The sequence below is a fragment of the Gobio gobio genome (genome assembly GCF_949357685.1).
Source record: "Gobio gobio genome assembly, chromosome: 4".
Taxonomy (NCBI): Eukaryota; Metazoa; Chordata; class Actinopteri; order Cypriniformes; family Gobionidae; genus Gobio; species Gobio gobio.
In genome coordinates, this window is record NC_137100.1 from 6,519,550 (window position 1) to 6,536,521 (window position 16,972).

Genomic DNA, 16,972 nt, shown 5'->3' on the forward strand with positions numbered 1-16,972 from the left:
ATATACATTTCATTTGCAAATAACTAAGCAGAACTGAACTTTGGTCAGGCCCTGAGAGCAAAGTCAATGTGCAAGTCTTTTCTTCTTTAAGATTCGTCAGCCAAATGAACCACACACTCGAAATTCCTTTAAGACTTAACAACAGTACTATTAAGAGTAAAAGGTTAATCATAGAACTACGCCTAAATGGCTCAAACTGCATAAAGCTTATTTAAAAGAACTGAATGTTTTGTAAAAGTGACATCTCTTCATCAACGCTCCTGGGAAACACATCAGATACCGCGGGATTCCCTGTGGCACAAGCATCATCACCCATCAGGAGCGATCTATGGGCGGTTCCTGCGACAAACGCCATCATGGGGTTTCCTCCTGGAGCAAGGTCAAGAAACTGCTCATATCCTCGAAATAAGAACTGCTGGAGGGGGGGACAAAATAAAATGTCTGTTTTAAATTCACCATTTCTCAATATTAGGTCACCTTTTCAAAACTCTTCACACAGTGAGCACAACAGCAGATGTGGGCTAAACCGTGGCTCATTTACAGTATCACTATTTTGGCACAAAATTCTTTTCTCACTTTCACACAAGTACTGACAAAACCCAAAACTATATACAAGCCAATTTGGACATTTACTGTACATACTCTTTTCAAAACTGCTAAACTTACAGTTTTTTTTACACTTGGGTCTCTTTTTCAAAAGTCTTCACACAGTTCTCCTAACCAACTTTCAACTTATCACAGCAGTTCATTTCACATCCAAAATTCAGTAAAGGTGTCATGAACTGGCTTTTAAAAAAAATGTATAGTGTTGTCTGAGGTCAACTTATGACATTCACATGGATTTTACATTCAAAAACATCATAATTAATAAGTAATAGGCTATTTTCTGCCATGGTTTTGAGGCTCTCTGAAAAACGCTCGGTTTTGATGGACGTGCCGCACTGAAGACTTGGAAGTAAACGCCCACGGCTAGGATTGGATAAGATTTGCATATTTAATGAGCTTCAGCTCCCCTCAGTACATGTGGGAATTGTTTTGAAAGCGTCTGGAGAAACGCTCACAGGACTCGCAAAATGTCTTTATCAAACAAACACAATGATTCATCTCTCATCCACCCGCGATTGATTGTAATGTTATTTCTGTATTTTGGCCCGCCCGATTGGTGAATAACCACGACCCGTACACACACACACACAATGTTATTTCACTATTTAAGATAGCCCGTCGGCAGGCCGGTGATACGTTTTGGTAGTCCGTCTGAAAAACACATAGCCCCGGGACGTTGGGTCTGAGTCTGATCAGGAATGAATCAATAACACATTCTCCAGCCTGTGACCGCCTGCTAAGGTATGTAATCAATAGATATCAAACGATCTGTAACAATGCAATACTGTCACATATATAAAAAAAAACATGTTTTACTCACATAAGTGTGTTGCACCATTCCTGTCGGATCCAATATAGAAGGCACAGCATTGTGTTTTAATCTCAATATGTCTGTAAATCCAGTCTCGACCTCTATCTTGTTTACAATCGATTCTCCGGTGAAATGCAGCGAACAAACGCGCAATGTCTTACGCACGTGAGCTGGAACCGGCATGTTTATTGCTCGGTAGCGCGACCCGTTTAGCTCCACGAGTCGGTGGGCGGGGCTCGAGGCGGTTCTTCTGCATCCTATGACGTCAGTGGTCGACATATTCTGATATCTCTCGTTTGCTGGGCCTGGTGTCTATAAAAGCTTTTCTTTTACCCCTTTTCCACCAAGGCAGTGCTAGAGCTAGATCGGAGCCAGAGCCTAGTTTCAAATCGGTTCTTTGTGTTTCCACACCCAAAGCCCCAGCTCCGAGCCAGGAAAAGTGGTTCTTAAGTAGCACCAAAACATTGCTGGGCTAGAACAGGGCTAGAAGTAAGAACTGATTACGTCAGGCGCTGGGGGCGGGGTCAACAAGACCAACACAAACTTGAGATCCGCCATTGTTGAAATAGCAGCTAATGGAGCTAACAGCTGCTGCTCATTTGTAATCTCCGTCTACACAAATTACGGCGAACTGCATGAATGCGTTGGATTCGCTGTGTTTTGATGCCGATGTAGGATCGTAAAGCCATGTGAATCAATAGTAACGCAACGTTTGCATTGTTGATGGAAGGCTTGTTCGCAGCGGTGCTGTGCAGAGACCGATCGCCGTATGATAACGAGTCCAGCGAGAGCATATGACTCCTTATGCTTTTGATTCACTCATGCATTTTTTAATATCATACGTGGATTGGTCTGCGCAGATTGGTTGGATTGGTTTCCCGCGGCGCTGCCTCGCTAGCGTTGCTGAGAAAGATGAGACTTATACAGTGATGTAAGACATGGCTCTGTTGTGGCTCTCAGCATGTGGAAAAGCAAACAGTTCTTAGAAGGCTCCTCAGTCGAACCAACTATGAACTGGGATGGAATAGGGGTATTTGACTAACAAGGACGTTTTCAGCTCCAGTGATGGGAATAACGACGTTATAGATAAACGGCAACGGCGTTACTAACGGAATAATTTTTTTCAGTAACGAGTAATCAAACGAATGACTGTTTCTCCCATTTCAATGCCGTTAGCGTTACTGAGAATAAAATGCGGCGTTACTATAATTGAGCTCACTGAAGCGGTTTTCATCCGAACAGGCTCTCTGTCAGTCGGACCTGCAACGTGTGTGTGTGTGCGCATGTGCGTGCATGCCTTGCGTGTTGGGGGTTGGGTGGGGTGGTACACATAACTGATGATGATTGGTGGGTGGGAGACAAGGTTGAGGTTGATAGGTTGAGTTCACACACACACACACACACACCCACACGCATATGCCACACACACCAACAACCAGGAGGAGTCAGAGCGATGGCAAGTCCAACGAGTTCAAAGGTAGCTTTCGCAAACTGGAAGTATAAGCGCTACTTTTCCCTCGTTGAGGTGAAAGGTAAGAATGTTTATGTAACGTGTAACGTGCCCAGGAAGAAACAGTCTCTCCACGTCGGTGGCAAGTAATTCTAATCTAATGAAGCCTCACATCATCACATGCCGCCACAACATTAGTGGCAAAAAACCCAGATGATAACGTGAGCTCCACTACCAAAGGAGTAGTATAGTACTGATAATATTTACACAATATTTACACTATAGTAGGCCTGCTGATAATATTTACACAATATTTACACTATAGTAGGCCTACTGATACAACCCCAAATCAGAAAAAGTTGGGACAGTATGGAAAACGCAAAAAAAAAGAAAAAAGAAGTGATTTCTAAATGTACTTTGACTTGTATTTCATTGCAGACAATATGAACACAAAATATTTCATGTTTTGTCCGGTCAACTTCATGTCATTTGTAAATATGCATCCTTTCCTGTCATTCAGACCTGATTTACATTTAAAAAAAAGTTGGGACAGCAAAGCATTTACCACTTTGTAATGTTGCCATTCCTTTTCACAACACTTAAAAGACGTTTAGGGACTGAAGACACCAAGTGATGAAGTGTTTCAGGTGTAATTTTGTCCCATTCTTCCTGCAAACAAGTCTTAAGGTGGGCAACAGTACGGGGTCTTCGTTGTCGCATTTTGCGCTTCAAAATGTGCCACACATTCTCTATTGGAGACAGGTCGGGTGATATAACATAAAAAAATATTTTATGTTTTGTCTGGTCAACTTCATGTCATTTGTAAATATGCATCCTTTCCTGTCATTCAGATCTGCCACACATTTAAAAAAAAGTTGGGACAGGAGCAATTTGGGGCTAGTGATGAGGTAAAATGGTTAAATAATGATGTGATTTGAAACAGGTGATGTCAACAGGTGATTGTAATTATGATTTGGTACAAAAGCAGCATCCAAGAAAGGTCTAATCCTTTAGGAGCAAAGATGGGCCGAGGATCGCCAGTTTGCCAACAAATACGTGAGAAAATTATTGAAATGTTTAAAAACAATGTTCCTCAAAGAAAGATAGGAAGAGATTTGGATATTTCACATTCAACAGTGCATAACATAATTAAAAGATTCAAGGAATCTGGAGGAATTTCGGTGCGTAAAGGACAAGGGCGCAAGCCTAAGCTGAACAACCGTGATCTCCGATCCCTCAGGCGGCACTGCATCAAGAATCGTCATTCATCTATAAGCGATATCACCACATGGGCTCAGGACTACTTTGGCAAACCTTTGTCAAGTACCACAATACGTAGTTACATCCACAAATGCCAGTTAAAACTGTACTGTGCCAAAAGGAAGCCCTATGTTAACAGTGTCCCGAAGCGCCGTCGACTTCTCTGGGCTCGGAGGCATCTGGGATGGACCATCACACAGTGGAAACGTGTACTGTGGTCAGATGAATCAGTATTTCAGGTATTTTTTGGGAGGAATGGACGCCGTGTGCTCCGGACCAAAGAAGAAAAGGATCATCCAGACTGTTACCAGCAACAAGTCCAAAAGCCAGGGTCTGTCATGGTATGGGGTTGTGTCAGTGCCCTTGGCAAAGGTAACTTGCACTTCTGTGAAGGCACCATTAATGCTGAAAAGTACATAGAGATTTTGGAGCATAATATGCTGCCTTCAAGAAGACATCTTTTCCAGGGACGCCCATGCATATTTCAACAAGACAATGCAAAACCACATTCTTCACACATTACAAAGTCCTGGCTGCGGAGGAAGAGGGTACGGGTACTTGACTGGCCTGCCTGCAGTCCCGACCTGTCTCCAATAGAGAATGTGTGGCACATTTTGAAGCGCAAAATGCGACAACGAAGACCCCGTACTGTTGCCCACCTTAAGACTTGTTTGCAGGAAGAATGGGACAAAATTACACCTGAAACACTTCATCACTTGGTGTCTTCAGTCCCTAAACGTCTTTTAAGTGTTGTGAAAAGGAATGGCAACATTACAAAGTGGTAAATGCTTTACTGTCCCAACTTTTTTTTAAATGTGTTGCAGGTCTGAATGACAGGAAAGGATGCATATTTACAAATGACATGAAGTTGACCAGAAAAAACATGAAATATTTTGTGTTCATATTGTCTGCAATGAAATACAAGTCAATGTAAATTTAGAAATCACTTCTTTTTTTTTTTTTTGCGTTTTCCATACTGTCCCAACTTTTTCTGATTTGGGGTTGTAATATTTACACAATATTTACACTATAGTAGGCCTACTGATAATATTTACAATAATGTACTGAATTTGATAGGTGTCTCTCACATTGTCCCACAGCAACATTACAATAGTGTACATTAATGTACAATAATTTATTCTATTTAGTGTCCAATTCATTAATTTAACATATTTAATATTGGGGCCATCCAAGTTATTTCACATATTTGAACATTTGAGAAAAAAAAGTAACACAGTAGTTATTTTCCCTGGTAATTAGTTACTTTTATAATGATGCAACTCAGTTACTAACTCAGTTACTATTTGTAAGAAGTAACTAGTAACTATAACTAATTACTTTTTTAAAGTAACGTGCCCAATACTGTTCAGCTCTGAAACTTACAGGATATTCTCGATAATAACGATGAACTTTTATATATCAAAGGCTCAAGGGAAAGTTGATTTCTCAATTCATCACCCCTTTAAAACTACCAAAACATACACATCTCAAATCAACTCATTCTTCCAAAACACTAGCAGAGGTTGTCAACCAACAAACACACTTTGTCAATTACGGTATAAAAGAACAACCTACAAACACGAACAACAGGAGCAGTATACTGTGTTTTCTTTTGTAATATTTCTTTACAAAAAAAGAATGAAAGCTCTCTTCTGTTTCAAATTCACTGCAGTATATGTTACATGATCCATGTTTACATTACAGCACACAATTATTCATGAATTGTGCCCTTTGAAATTGAAAGATTAACACCTGTGTAGGTGTTCAGCCACATCTATTTGTTTTCATAGTATTTCATTTTTTAGATTTAGTATATATTTCAATATGGTATCACTGTACAAAGCTCTACCAAAGAATCTTCCTGATATTATACACTATATTGCCAAATGTGTTGGGACACCCCTCCAAATCATTGAATTCAGGTGTTCTAATCATTTCCATGGCCACAGGTGAATAAATCAAGCACTAGGCATGCAGACGCTTCTACAAACATTTGTGAAAGAATGGGTCGCTCTCAGGAGCTCAGTGAACTCAAGCGTGGTACTGTGATCGGTTTCCACCTGTGCAATATGTCCATTCGTGACCTCACTACTAAATATTCCACGCTCAACTGTTAGTGGTGTTATATCAAAGTGGAAGTAATTGGGAACAACAGCAACTCAGCCACGAAGTGGTAGGCCACGTAAAATCACAGAGCGGGGTCAGCGCATGCTGAGGGTCACAGTGCGCAGAAGTCGCCAACTTTCTGCAGAGTCAATAGCTACAGACCTCCAAACTTTATGTGGCCTTCAGATTAGCTCAAGAACAGTGTGTAGAGAGCTGGGAATGGGTTTCCATGCAAAGATTCGGATGCAGTGTTGTAAAGCACACCACCACTGGACTCTAGAGCAGTGGAGACGTGTTCTCTGGAGTGTCCAATCACGCTTCTCTGTCTGGCAATCCCATGGATGAGTCTGGGTTTGGCGGTTTCCAGGAGAACGTGCACTTGCCTGACTGCATTGTGTCAAGTGTAAAGTTTGGTGGAGGGGGGATTATGGTGTGGGGGGTCTTTTTATGGGGTTGGGCTTGGCCCCTTAGTTCCAGTGGAAGGAACTCTTAATGCTTCAGCATACCAAGACATTTTGGACAATTTCATGCTCCCAAATTTGTGGGAACATTTTTGGGATGGCCCCTTCCTGTTCCAGCATGACTGTGAACCAGTGAGCGAGTTTGGTGTGGAGGAACTTGACTGGCCTGCACAGAGTCCTGACCTCAACCCGATAGAACACCTTTGGGATGAATTAGAGCGGAGACTGAGAGCCAGGCTTTATCGTCCAACATCAGTGCCTGACCTCACAAATGCGCTTCTAGAAGAATGGTCAGAAATTCCCATAAACACACTCCTAAACCTTGTGGAAAGCCTTCCCAGAACAGTTGAAGCTGTTATAGCTGGAAAGGGTGGGCCGACTCCATATTAAACCCTACGGATTAAGAATGGGATGTCATTAAAGTTCATGTGCATGTTAAGGTAGGCGTCCCAAAACTTTTGGCAATATAGCCTCCCAAAGAACAAAAATAGAATGTGTTGCAAGTTATAAGTATCTGGGTATTTTATTTGATAGTCAATTACAGTTTTTTTTAACAATCGCTAGGACCCATTTCTCAATACTTAGGTCAGGGAATCAGGGAATACTGTTTCCGGGTCCAATCCTCCATTCGTTTCTTGGACACCAATATTTTAAAGATTTATAAAAGACGAATCACTCTATGGCCAATTGAGATTTTCGCTACAGAGATAAAAGTTAGTGAGTGTATATTAGCACCGTTTGTTGTTTGCTTTTGGTATCTTAGGGTGTGTTCACACTTGTTGTTCGGTTCGTTTGGTCTGGACCCAAAAACCCCCCAAACATTTAGTCCTTAGAGTTCACAATGGCATTTTAACACGAACCTAAAGATACCAAACCTAAAGGCATAGGGATATGTTCACAACCTGATTGGTCAGCTTTTATTACATATATATCGCAACACAATTTACCGAACATCCAAAACAATGCTGTGTGTGGCTAAATGTGCTCGCTGTATGTGTGTAGCTACATATGATGGTATTTTGACCAGCTGAGAACTCGTGAAGAGCTTATAAAATGTGTAAAGTAGTCAAACAATGGCAGGAATCCCTCCGTCACACACACAAACCAAGATCTGCTGCGAGGAGACGTGGTTCTGACCCCTGTACTGAACTGTGATGGGCAACATCGTGACTATGACGAGAAAAAAAACGGTTAGCTTGACATTCAGTCCTTTTTAGGGTCGCATCTTGTGACACCATGTCACGTTTACATGTCTTTGGTCCGTGTTGCGTTCATATTTAATTCAAACCACACCAGAGCTTGTTTGCTAAACATGCCAATTGTGAACACACCCTAATAGAGCGATTGAACCCAGAAACGGTGACACGTGACGTCAGACTTAACAAGCGGATTTCTGTGTAAGAGTGTAAGACAAAAAAGCAAACCCTTTCAGCAAATAACTGCTACCTGATGATGAGTCAGTGAGGAAGAAGCTTCAAAAGGGTTTGTCATGGTCACATCAGGATTGTCCATTAGCAGAGTCCTGAAGCTAATGCCAGCTGTAAGACCAAGAAGCTGCTCATTCCCGGCCTCAGTTGGACTTCCGCTCTCCTCTGGGCTGAACAAAGCTGTGGCACCACACCATTTGTCCCCCTTCAACCTGGAACAAAATAGACTCATAGATCTATCACATATTTTCTAATCCTTAAAGTCCCATTGAAGTGCCTTGAAGCGCGCAGCATTATTCAATGTGTTGAAGTAATTTCCCCTGAAACAGGAAGACAGGACGGGACAGCAGCTCCTCCCCTTTTTTAAAACAGCCAATAGCGTTTTGTTTATATCACAGTTTGACTAGAGCTGTTGAGCTTGGTAAAGTCGCAGTTTTCACTGACACTAACGTGAAACCAGACTTCATTCGCCTCAACTGAAAGCATATTTACACTGTCTGACCGTTCCCTATCCCCTATATAGTGCACTATGTGCCATTCACCATGTAGAAAAGGTTATTCCTTACCTTAAAGGGTTACTTCAGTGATTTAGCATTAAGCTTTGTATTTAAACTGGGTCATTTATGTAGTAGAAATGTGAAATTATTTTTTAATTTGGTGCCTTCTAGACTAAAAAAAACCCCAGAAAATGTATTTTTGTCTCATGTGGATGAAAGACAACAACTCCCAGAATGCACTTGCTTCGCTGCCCTACGAGGCCACTCCGTACACCGTCGTTTTGACAATCATTTCGTTCAGTTAGAGAATAAACACTACAATTAAAAACTGAACGTGTCTTTTCAATAAAGTGTGAGTGAGCCGAACGAAAGTCACGACACAGACGCAGCAGGAGTCAGATTTCATCCGAGCTGAGGTAACGTTAAGCGCCAGTCTGGCACGTTTTCAGATCGCATATGGAAGCTAAACTATCACAGGAATTCATTGAAAAGTTGAAACACTCACTTTACTCTGCATCGCGCTCCATTATGATTGTCCTGTGCGGCCGTCTGTGTCTTACATTCTGTGCGTGAGATCTCTCCCCTATGGGCGGGTTGATAACATGCAGAACAGCTCCATCTAGTGGCTGTAGTCTTTAGCCTCTGGCCAAAAAATCCTCAGATGACGCAAAATGACGATATTTGCGTCATCGGAGGATTTTTTCCAGAAATAAAATGCATAATTCTCTCGTCTCAGGGGGATATGAGGGGGGAAAGTACCATAATTTGAATATACTACCGGGTTTCTACTGATACAAAGCCTAATGCTAAATCACTGAAGTAACCCTTTAAGGAGAACATAATCATACTAAAAGCCAAAAAACTGCCTCTCCCTCCAACAATCCTTCACTCACGCATTTATATGACTCTGTCTCGTCCTGAGTTCTCCTATATGATTCAGAACGTTTGCAGCCTGTTTCTGCAGTCCTTGACTTCTCTTTCTTTTGCTCATCAGCTGTGAAGGGTGTGGTAGCTTCTCATGAGTCAGGCCTGCGCTCCCTCTGTTTTGTCTGCTCACCTGAAAGAAAGAGTTTACAGCGGCTCATAATAAAGTGATGGTAATTCCACTCCAGAGTCCTTCAACCCTTGTGAAAATCAAGTGTACAGTGTATTTTCAATCCAAGTATATAAAAAAAACTGCACTTGCAAATGATATATTATTAATGAAATACTGCAGACCACTGAAGTGTACTTTCATTAGGGCCGTGTATCACCAAGAATCTGTGTATCACAGTATCACAATATATTGTTATTCTGTAAGAAAGGTGATATATATTGCGATATTTCTAATTGAATTAATATCTAATTTAAAAAATGTTATAAAGAACACACCATCATATGCATAAAACCTGTAAAAAAAACTATTATTTGATCAAAACTGCATTTATATCATTTATTTTTGTGCAATCTAAGTAGAGAATTTTTTTTTAAAGTTACAGGTGAAGTGAATAACACTGATGATCTCTTCATCACGGCACCTGTTAGTGGGTGGGATATATTAGGCAGCAAGTGAACACTTTGTCCTCAAAGTTGATGTGTTAGAAGCAGGAAAAATGGGCAAGCGTAAGGATTTGAGCGAGTTTGACAAGGGCCAGATTGTGATGGTTAGACGACTGGGTCAGAGCATCTCCAAAACTGCAGCTCTTGTGGGGTGTTCCCGGTCTGCAGTGGTCAGTATAAGTGGCCCAAGGAAAGACCAGTGGAGAACCGGCCACAGGGTCATGGGCGGCCAAGGCTCATTGATGCACGTGTGGAGCGAAGGCTGGCCCATGTGGTCCGATCAAACAGACGAGCTACTGTAGCTCAAATTGCTCAAGAAGATAATGCTGGTTCTGATAGAAAGGTGTCAGAATACACAGAGCATCTCAGTTTGTTACGTATGGGGCTGCATAGCCGCAGACCAGTCAGGGTGTCCATGCTGACCCCTGTCCATCGCCTAAAGCACCAACAGTGGCACGTGATCATCAGAACTGGACCACGGAGCAATGGAAGAAGGTGGTCTGATGATCACGTGTTCTTCTACATCACGTGGATGGCCGGGTGCGTGTGCGTGGCTTACCTGGGGATCACATGGCACCAGGTGCACTATGGGAAGAAGACAAGCCGGTGGAGGCAGTGATGCTTTGGGCAATGTTCAGCTGGGAAACCTTGGGTCCTGCCATCCATGTAGATTTTACTTTGACACGTACCACCTAAGCATTGTTGCAGACCATGTACAGCCTTTCATGGAAACGGTATTCCCTGGTGGCTGTGGCTCTTTCAGCAGATAATGCGCCGCCACAAAGCAAAAATGGTTCAATAATGGTTTGAGGAGCACAATGAGTTTGAGGCGTTGACTTGGCCTCCGAATTCCCCAGATCTCAATCCAGTCGAGCATCTGTGGGATGTGCTGAACAAACCAGTCCGATCCATGGAGGCCCCACCTCACAACTTACAGGACTTAAAGGATCTGCTGCTAACATCTTGGTGCCAGATACCACAGCACACCTTCAGGGGTCTAGTGGAGTCCATGCCTCGACGGGTCAGGGCTGTTTTGGCAGCAAAAAGGGGACCAAAACAATATCATAATGTTATGCCTGATTGGTGTATATTAATTTTTATATATTCTTCCATCTTACTTTAAAGATTCATATTTTTATATTACAGAAAGTGGATAGTCCACTTTATATTTACACAGTAAAGCTGCTTGCTTTAAATCTTGGATGTAAACAAATAACTAATGATACAGTGTTTTTGAGAATCGATACAGTATCGCCAAACATAATATTGCGATATTCACGTGTATCGATATTTTCAACTTTCCATGACACTTAGGTACGCTTTTAAGTGTTAAGTGCACTTTGTAATAATGTTGAATTAAACTTTTTCTTTAAAGTACATTTTAAATACTAATTTTATTATAATCTTAATGAAAAATAATACTTAAATATAATTTTAACTGTGGTGTGTTATTTGATATTATTCAAAGTTATTTTAAATTAAATGCACTAAATTGGAACTTCATTAGAAATGCTTATTTATAAATATATTTAAAAACCTGACATATAAGTTTCAATAGAAATTAGGTTAAAATATATTTTAGTTTACCTAGTATATTAGGCAGGACATTTTAACCAAGACAGTTATTATGAAATTACATCTACAGATGTATTTAATACCTACTTAAAGCAGCACTAGGTAACTTTTCAACCTTCATAATATATTTTCAAAACTCTTGTGATGATACATCGACTTACAATAGGTTGAATGACACGTCTGCCATAGCCTGACGGGGTCTGTATCGTTTTTAATCGTACTTTTAAACTTCGGGTTTCGGGTAGTAACCCGAGAACAAAAATAACTACAAAATTAGACTGCTTTACGGCATATACGTCACTTCCACCACCATCCCCACTTCCTTAAATTCGGACGTGCGTGAAAAAATCGCTCGCAAATCATTTGTTTGCCGAATGTTATAGTCATGGCCGAAGCAGCACAGAAAAATAAGAAAGCAAAGGTTTTGTCTGAGGAAAGCAAAAAGAGGAAACGAGAAAGTGATGGGATTAAAGGCAGGACGAGGATCAACATTGGGCCAGCGTTTGCTCGTTGGCGTGAGCTGAAGGAGGAGGGGCTACATTCTTGCAAGTAAATACGTAATACATACAAAATCATATTTTAGGATTCCTAACATGTCTGTGATATTGGTTTATTTGTCTTTCCTCAAGCTTTAATGCAAATCGATTTTTCGAATTTGCAGATTCATCTATGGTAGCTTGATATTATAATATTGACGATATATGGTTATTACCTACCACTCAAACATTGAATTGAAGTATCATATAGATTCCGTAAAACGGTAACCAATAGACTAGGCTACTATAATGACGCTGGCTTGTAAACGTGAGCATCGCGATCATTTGGCGTTTGAGAAAAATAAAACCCATGAAATTGTATTCATATGACATGCTGAAACATATGCCACTGTACCTGAGATGAAGACATTTCACACGCGACGCAAGCAGAACACCTGCATGTGAACTCCTGCAGAGTTCAGGGCTATCATAGTTGTCATGTCAACAAATGCACGTGCGATGCATCCCCTGATGTAGAGTGACCGTTTACGACAGTAGTAGAGGACAATATTGTTTCACAACTGTAGGGGGAGCCCGAGAGCAAAAGTTACCTAGTGCGGCTTTAAGTAAACTGCTTTTAATATCAATTTAAACTATAATACATTTTCATTTATTTGCAGTTACCATGCAACTACAAGTGTCCAACAACATTACATTCAGTTCACACTTAAATATATTATTTTAATAATATATATTTTTTAATTTCCATTGTAAGTACTCTTTTTAAAAGTGTGAACTTCTTTTTCCTAAAGGAAGGTACTTCAAAAATACCATGGGATGACTATTATGGTATATGTCCAAGAAAAATATCCATGTCATGCCATGATACTTTTGAAGTCATGCAGGTGGAAAGGGAAGTCATCACAAGTCTTGGTTTGTCTTTCCTCCAATAAAGACAAGCCAAGACAATCTTTTCTATGGAATAACCGGCCTATGATTCCAGCACAATAACATCAGGAACACCTTTTAAGAGAATAAATAGGGTAAAGTTTGTATGCTAAAAAGTGATAAAAGTGCACTCGACTTCTAGTCACTCACCATCCCATCAGATGAAGAGAAATACAGGCCTGGATCAAGAAAGGGTTCATTTCTGAACGACTCCTCACTGCCAACAAACACAGTCAAACTTTCAAAACACCCTGAAATACTTTTGAACTCTTTTCGACTGAGATAAGGCTATTAAAGGGATAGTTCACCCAAAAATGAAAATTAGCCCATGATTTACTCACCCTCAAGCCATCCTAGTTGTATATGACATTCTTCTTTCAGACGAATACAGTTGGAGTTATATAAAAAATGTCCTGGCTCTTCCAAGCTTTATAATGGCAGTGAATGGCTGTTTAGGTTTTGAAGTCCATAAAAGTGCATCTGTCCATCATATAACTGCTCCACACGGCTCCGGGGGGTTAATAAAGGCTTTCTGAAGCGAAGCGATGCGTTTGTGTAAGAGAAATATTCATATTTAAAACTATTATCTTACTTTCCGGACACACTTTGGGAGCTGACGCTTGAAACAGACAGCGAGGAGGTTTAGATGCTCCAGGATTATCGGGTGTGGAAATGAACGGGTAATTATCATCGCTGAAGTGAACGACAATACGATCACAAATGGACAAGCAAGCAAACATGACACATGAGCATATTCAAGCAAAAGCAAGCATATATTAGTTCTGTGAAACAAAACAAAACCAATGTTACTCGCGTATCGAGAAGAAATACTCTGCCTTCACTCCTCGAGTTCTCTCCAGCGCTGGAAAGCCGACACTTCTTGTCTGATCGTAAGCCTTCTTTTGTTCCACATCTTCCACATTTGTGTTTTTTATCTGCCATCTCTCTCTTTCTGTCGTCGCTCGGCTAATGTCCGTCCTGTGTCGTGTCTTTTGAATAATGACGTGATAATGAGCGCTCTCTTCTCCCTGTCATTAGTAGACACGCCCCTTACTTCTGATTGGCTATACGTTTGTTTTGGTATTCGGCCTAAAGCAGTTTTGAAATACCACTTAAGGCCCGGGTATACTTCACTTAACGCGCCCGGACGCGTCACGCGCGCAGCCCTGTCCGCGCGTCTTTCAAAGTATACTACACAACGGATGCGCGCGGAGGATCGCGTTCGACACATGCGCAGTAAAAAAGTGTCTATGCTCCACCAGACATCGGAGGGCAGCACTGAGTCCTGTCATCAACGGGACATTCGCTGGGCATGATCGGAGAAGAACTGTAGTGCATCCACCATTGCTACATAGTTTGGAAGAAACACTGAAGAATCAAAAATTCTCTCTTTTTTTTCCAAGCGTGTTGTTTTTAAACCGGTCTTTGCACACTCTTCTTCGACGGCTGAACACTGTGCTCAATACTGTGTTTATTGCCACCTAGTGGACTCTTCTTTCAAAATTTGGGCCGCGAGCCCTCCGAGTGACGAAAATTACGTCATGCAGGCGGTGCACGAACGCGGACGGCCGAAGTATACCCGGGCCTTTACCCCACCTTTAAAAATGTATATTTCTCTTACACAAACACTTCGCTTCAGAAGGCCTTTATTAACCCCCCGGAGCCGTGTGGAGTAGTGATGGGCATTTCAAAATGATATTCGAAGATCGCTGGGAATTATTCGATTTTTATTCGAAAATCGCAACTCCTCCCCCGCATGCACGCATGTATAGGCTACACACATAAACAGAGAGAGAGAGAGAGGGAGAGAGACCATTCACACTCTCAATCTGTATGATAACAAACTGTTTAATTCATTAGGGAATAGGCTATATCAACTCAAGCCATATTATTGTAACATGCTGAAACATATGACTGTAATGTGACATCGCCCCAAGTTACCTGATAAATGCCACAAGTCTACAGCGTGCGCGTGAGACGATGTGTTATTCTTCTGTTGTCTCAGGGCGTTTTTACTCTGGCATTTTAGTTCGGAATGGGGCACGGTTAGCATGAAAAATTGCTAATGTGAAAGCTTACCTACAGAGCTTGGTGTGCACTGAGGTATCGAACCCGAGAACACACAACCGGAGTTCGGTTGCTCTCGGAGCTGTGCCACGATTCACGTGAATGTGCAAACAACACTCGAGTGCGCACTTGTTCTGGAAGAAAGTAACCAGCGCATGCGTTTTAGCCGATTACAATGTCATTAGTTCAATAACATACACGTAAGAGATGATAGTGTTGATGATTTAGCTGAGATACGATCGCGAGAGCGAGCCTGCAGTGTATTCGCGCATAGAGTGCAATCAGGGCAGCAAATGAATGGCAATTCACCGTCTCCTCTAAAGAGTCTGTTTGCAAGCAGCAAAGCCGCCTTCAAGCGACACACATACGGTTAACCCAAGTGTCGTTTACTCAGCTGCACATAATAGCACCAAATTAATTGAAAAAAGCCCAATATATTGACCCGCGTTCTGTTTTCTATCACGCCCGTGCACGTTTGTGATGACGTAAAATAAACGCAAACGCACCAGGGTTCAAGTTGAGTGTGAAACCAGACCAACACTGCGGAGGCGGAGGGAACAATCAGACTCGGACCGCAAAAAACGTGTCCAGTATAAAACACCCTGAGGTGCGTTATTGGCAGCGCCTCTGGTTACATGAACGTGTCACCACCACATCAGCACCGACAACATGGGGATTTTTTTTGGACGATAATCGCACATACTATTCGATATTCTATAATTAAATAACTAATCGAATATTCGAAAATCGCAACCCATCCCTAGTGTGGAGCAGTTATATGATGGATAGATGCACTTTTATGGACTTCAAAACAGAAACAGCCATTCACTGCCATTATAAAGCTTGGAAGAGCCAGGACATTTTTAAATATAACTCCGATTGTATTCGTCTGAAAGAAGAAAGTCATATACATCTAGGATGACTTAAGGGTGAGTAAACCATGGGCTAATTTTCATTTTTGAGTGAACTATCCCTTTAAATGAAGTCTTTTTACCATGACAATGGAACATCTGGCCTCCAGAAAGGCTCGTATTGAGGTTGCTCAGGTAACAGTAACACACTCTCCTCACAGTGGCGATTCACTTCCTTTGATCGCCTGTAGATGGCAGAACAACATTACTATGCCCATAAGTGACAGTAGGCCACAGAGAAACATGGATATGGAAAACACACTGAATAAAATGGTTTAGAAACATTTTTTTTACTCAGAAATTGCTTGTAAATTTCACAAATAGTTATAAGGAAACGGCAAGTAATTAACATATTCAATTAAACGTGAAATTTTGAAGGGAAAAAAATGACATTTTCAACTCCAATAATGTGTTTTATTTACAACGTCGAAAAATATTGTTTTGCAGTGGATGGTGATTTATTTTTGGACATAATTGACAGAAACTCTTACTTTGCGAAAGGCGGAAATAGGTCGAAATCCTCTTCAGTTTGTGGTGACAGATTTTTCGTGGTCCACATCTCTTTTGGTCATGTACGTTAGCCAGAAAAACAGACTAAACATATATTTTAATCGTTTGTTATATATTGGCGATATTCTACGGCTGAAATAGGTTAGCCTATGTGGAAAATGAGACCTAAATGGGTTGAAAATATCTGAAAGGAACAGAATGTCTTCAAAAACGCTTTACGATGTTAGATTTTTTATGAAATGTTCGCGCCACTGACGTTGTGTGCGCGTGACATACAACGCATATACATAAATGAAATATGTTAATTTAGCAAATAATGTAATTAATG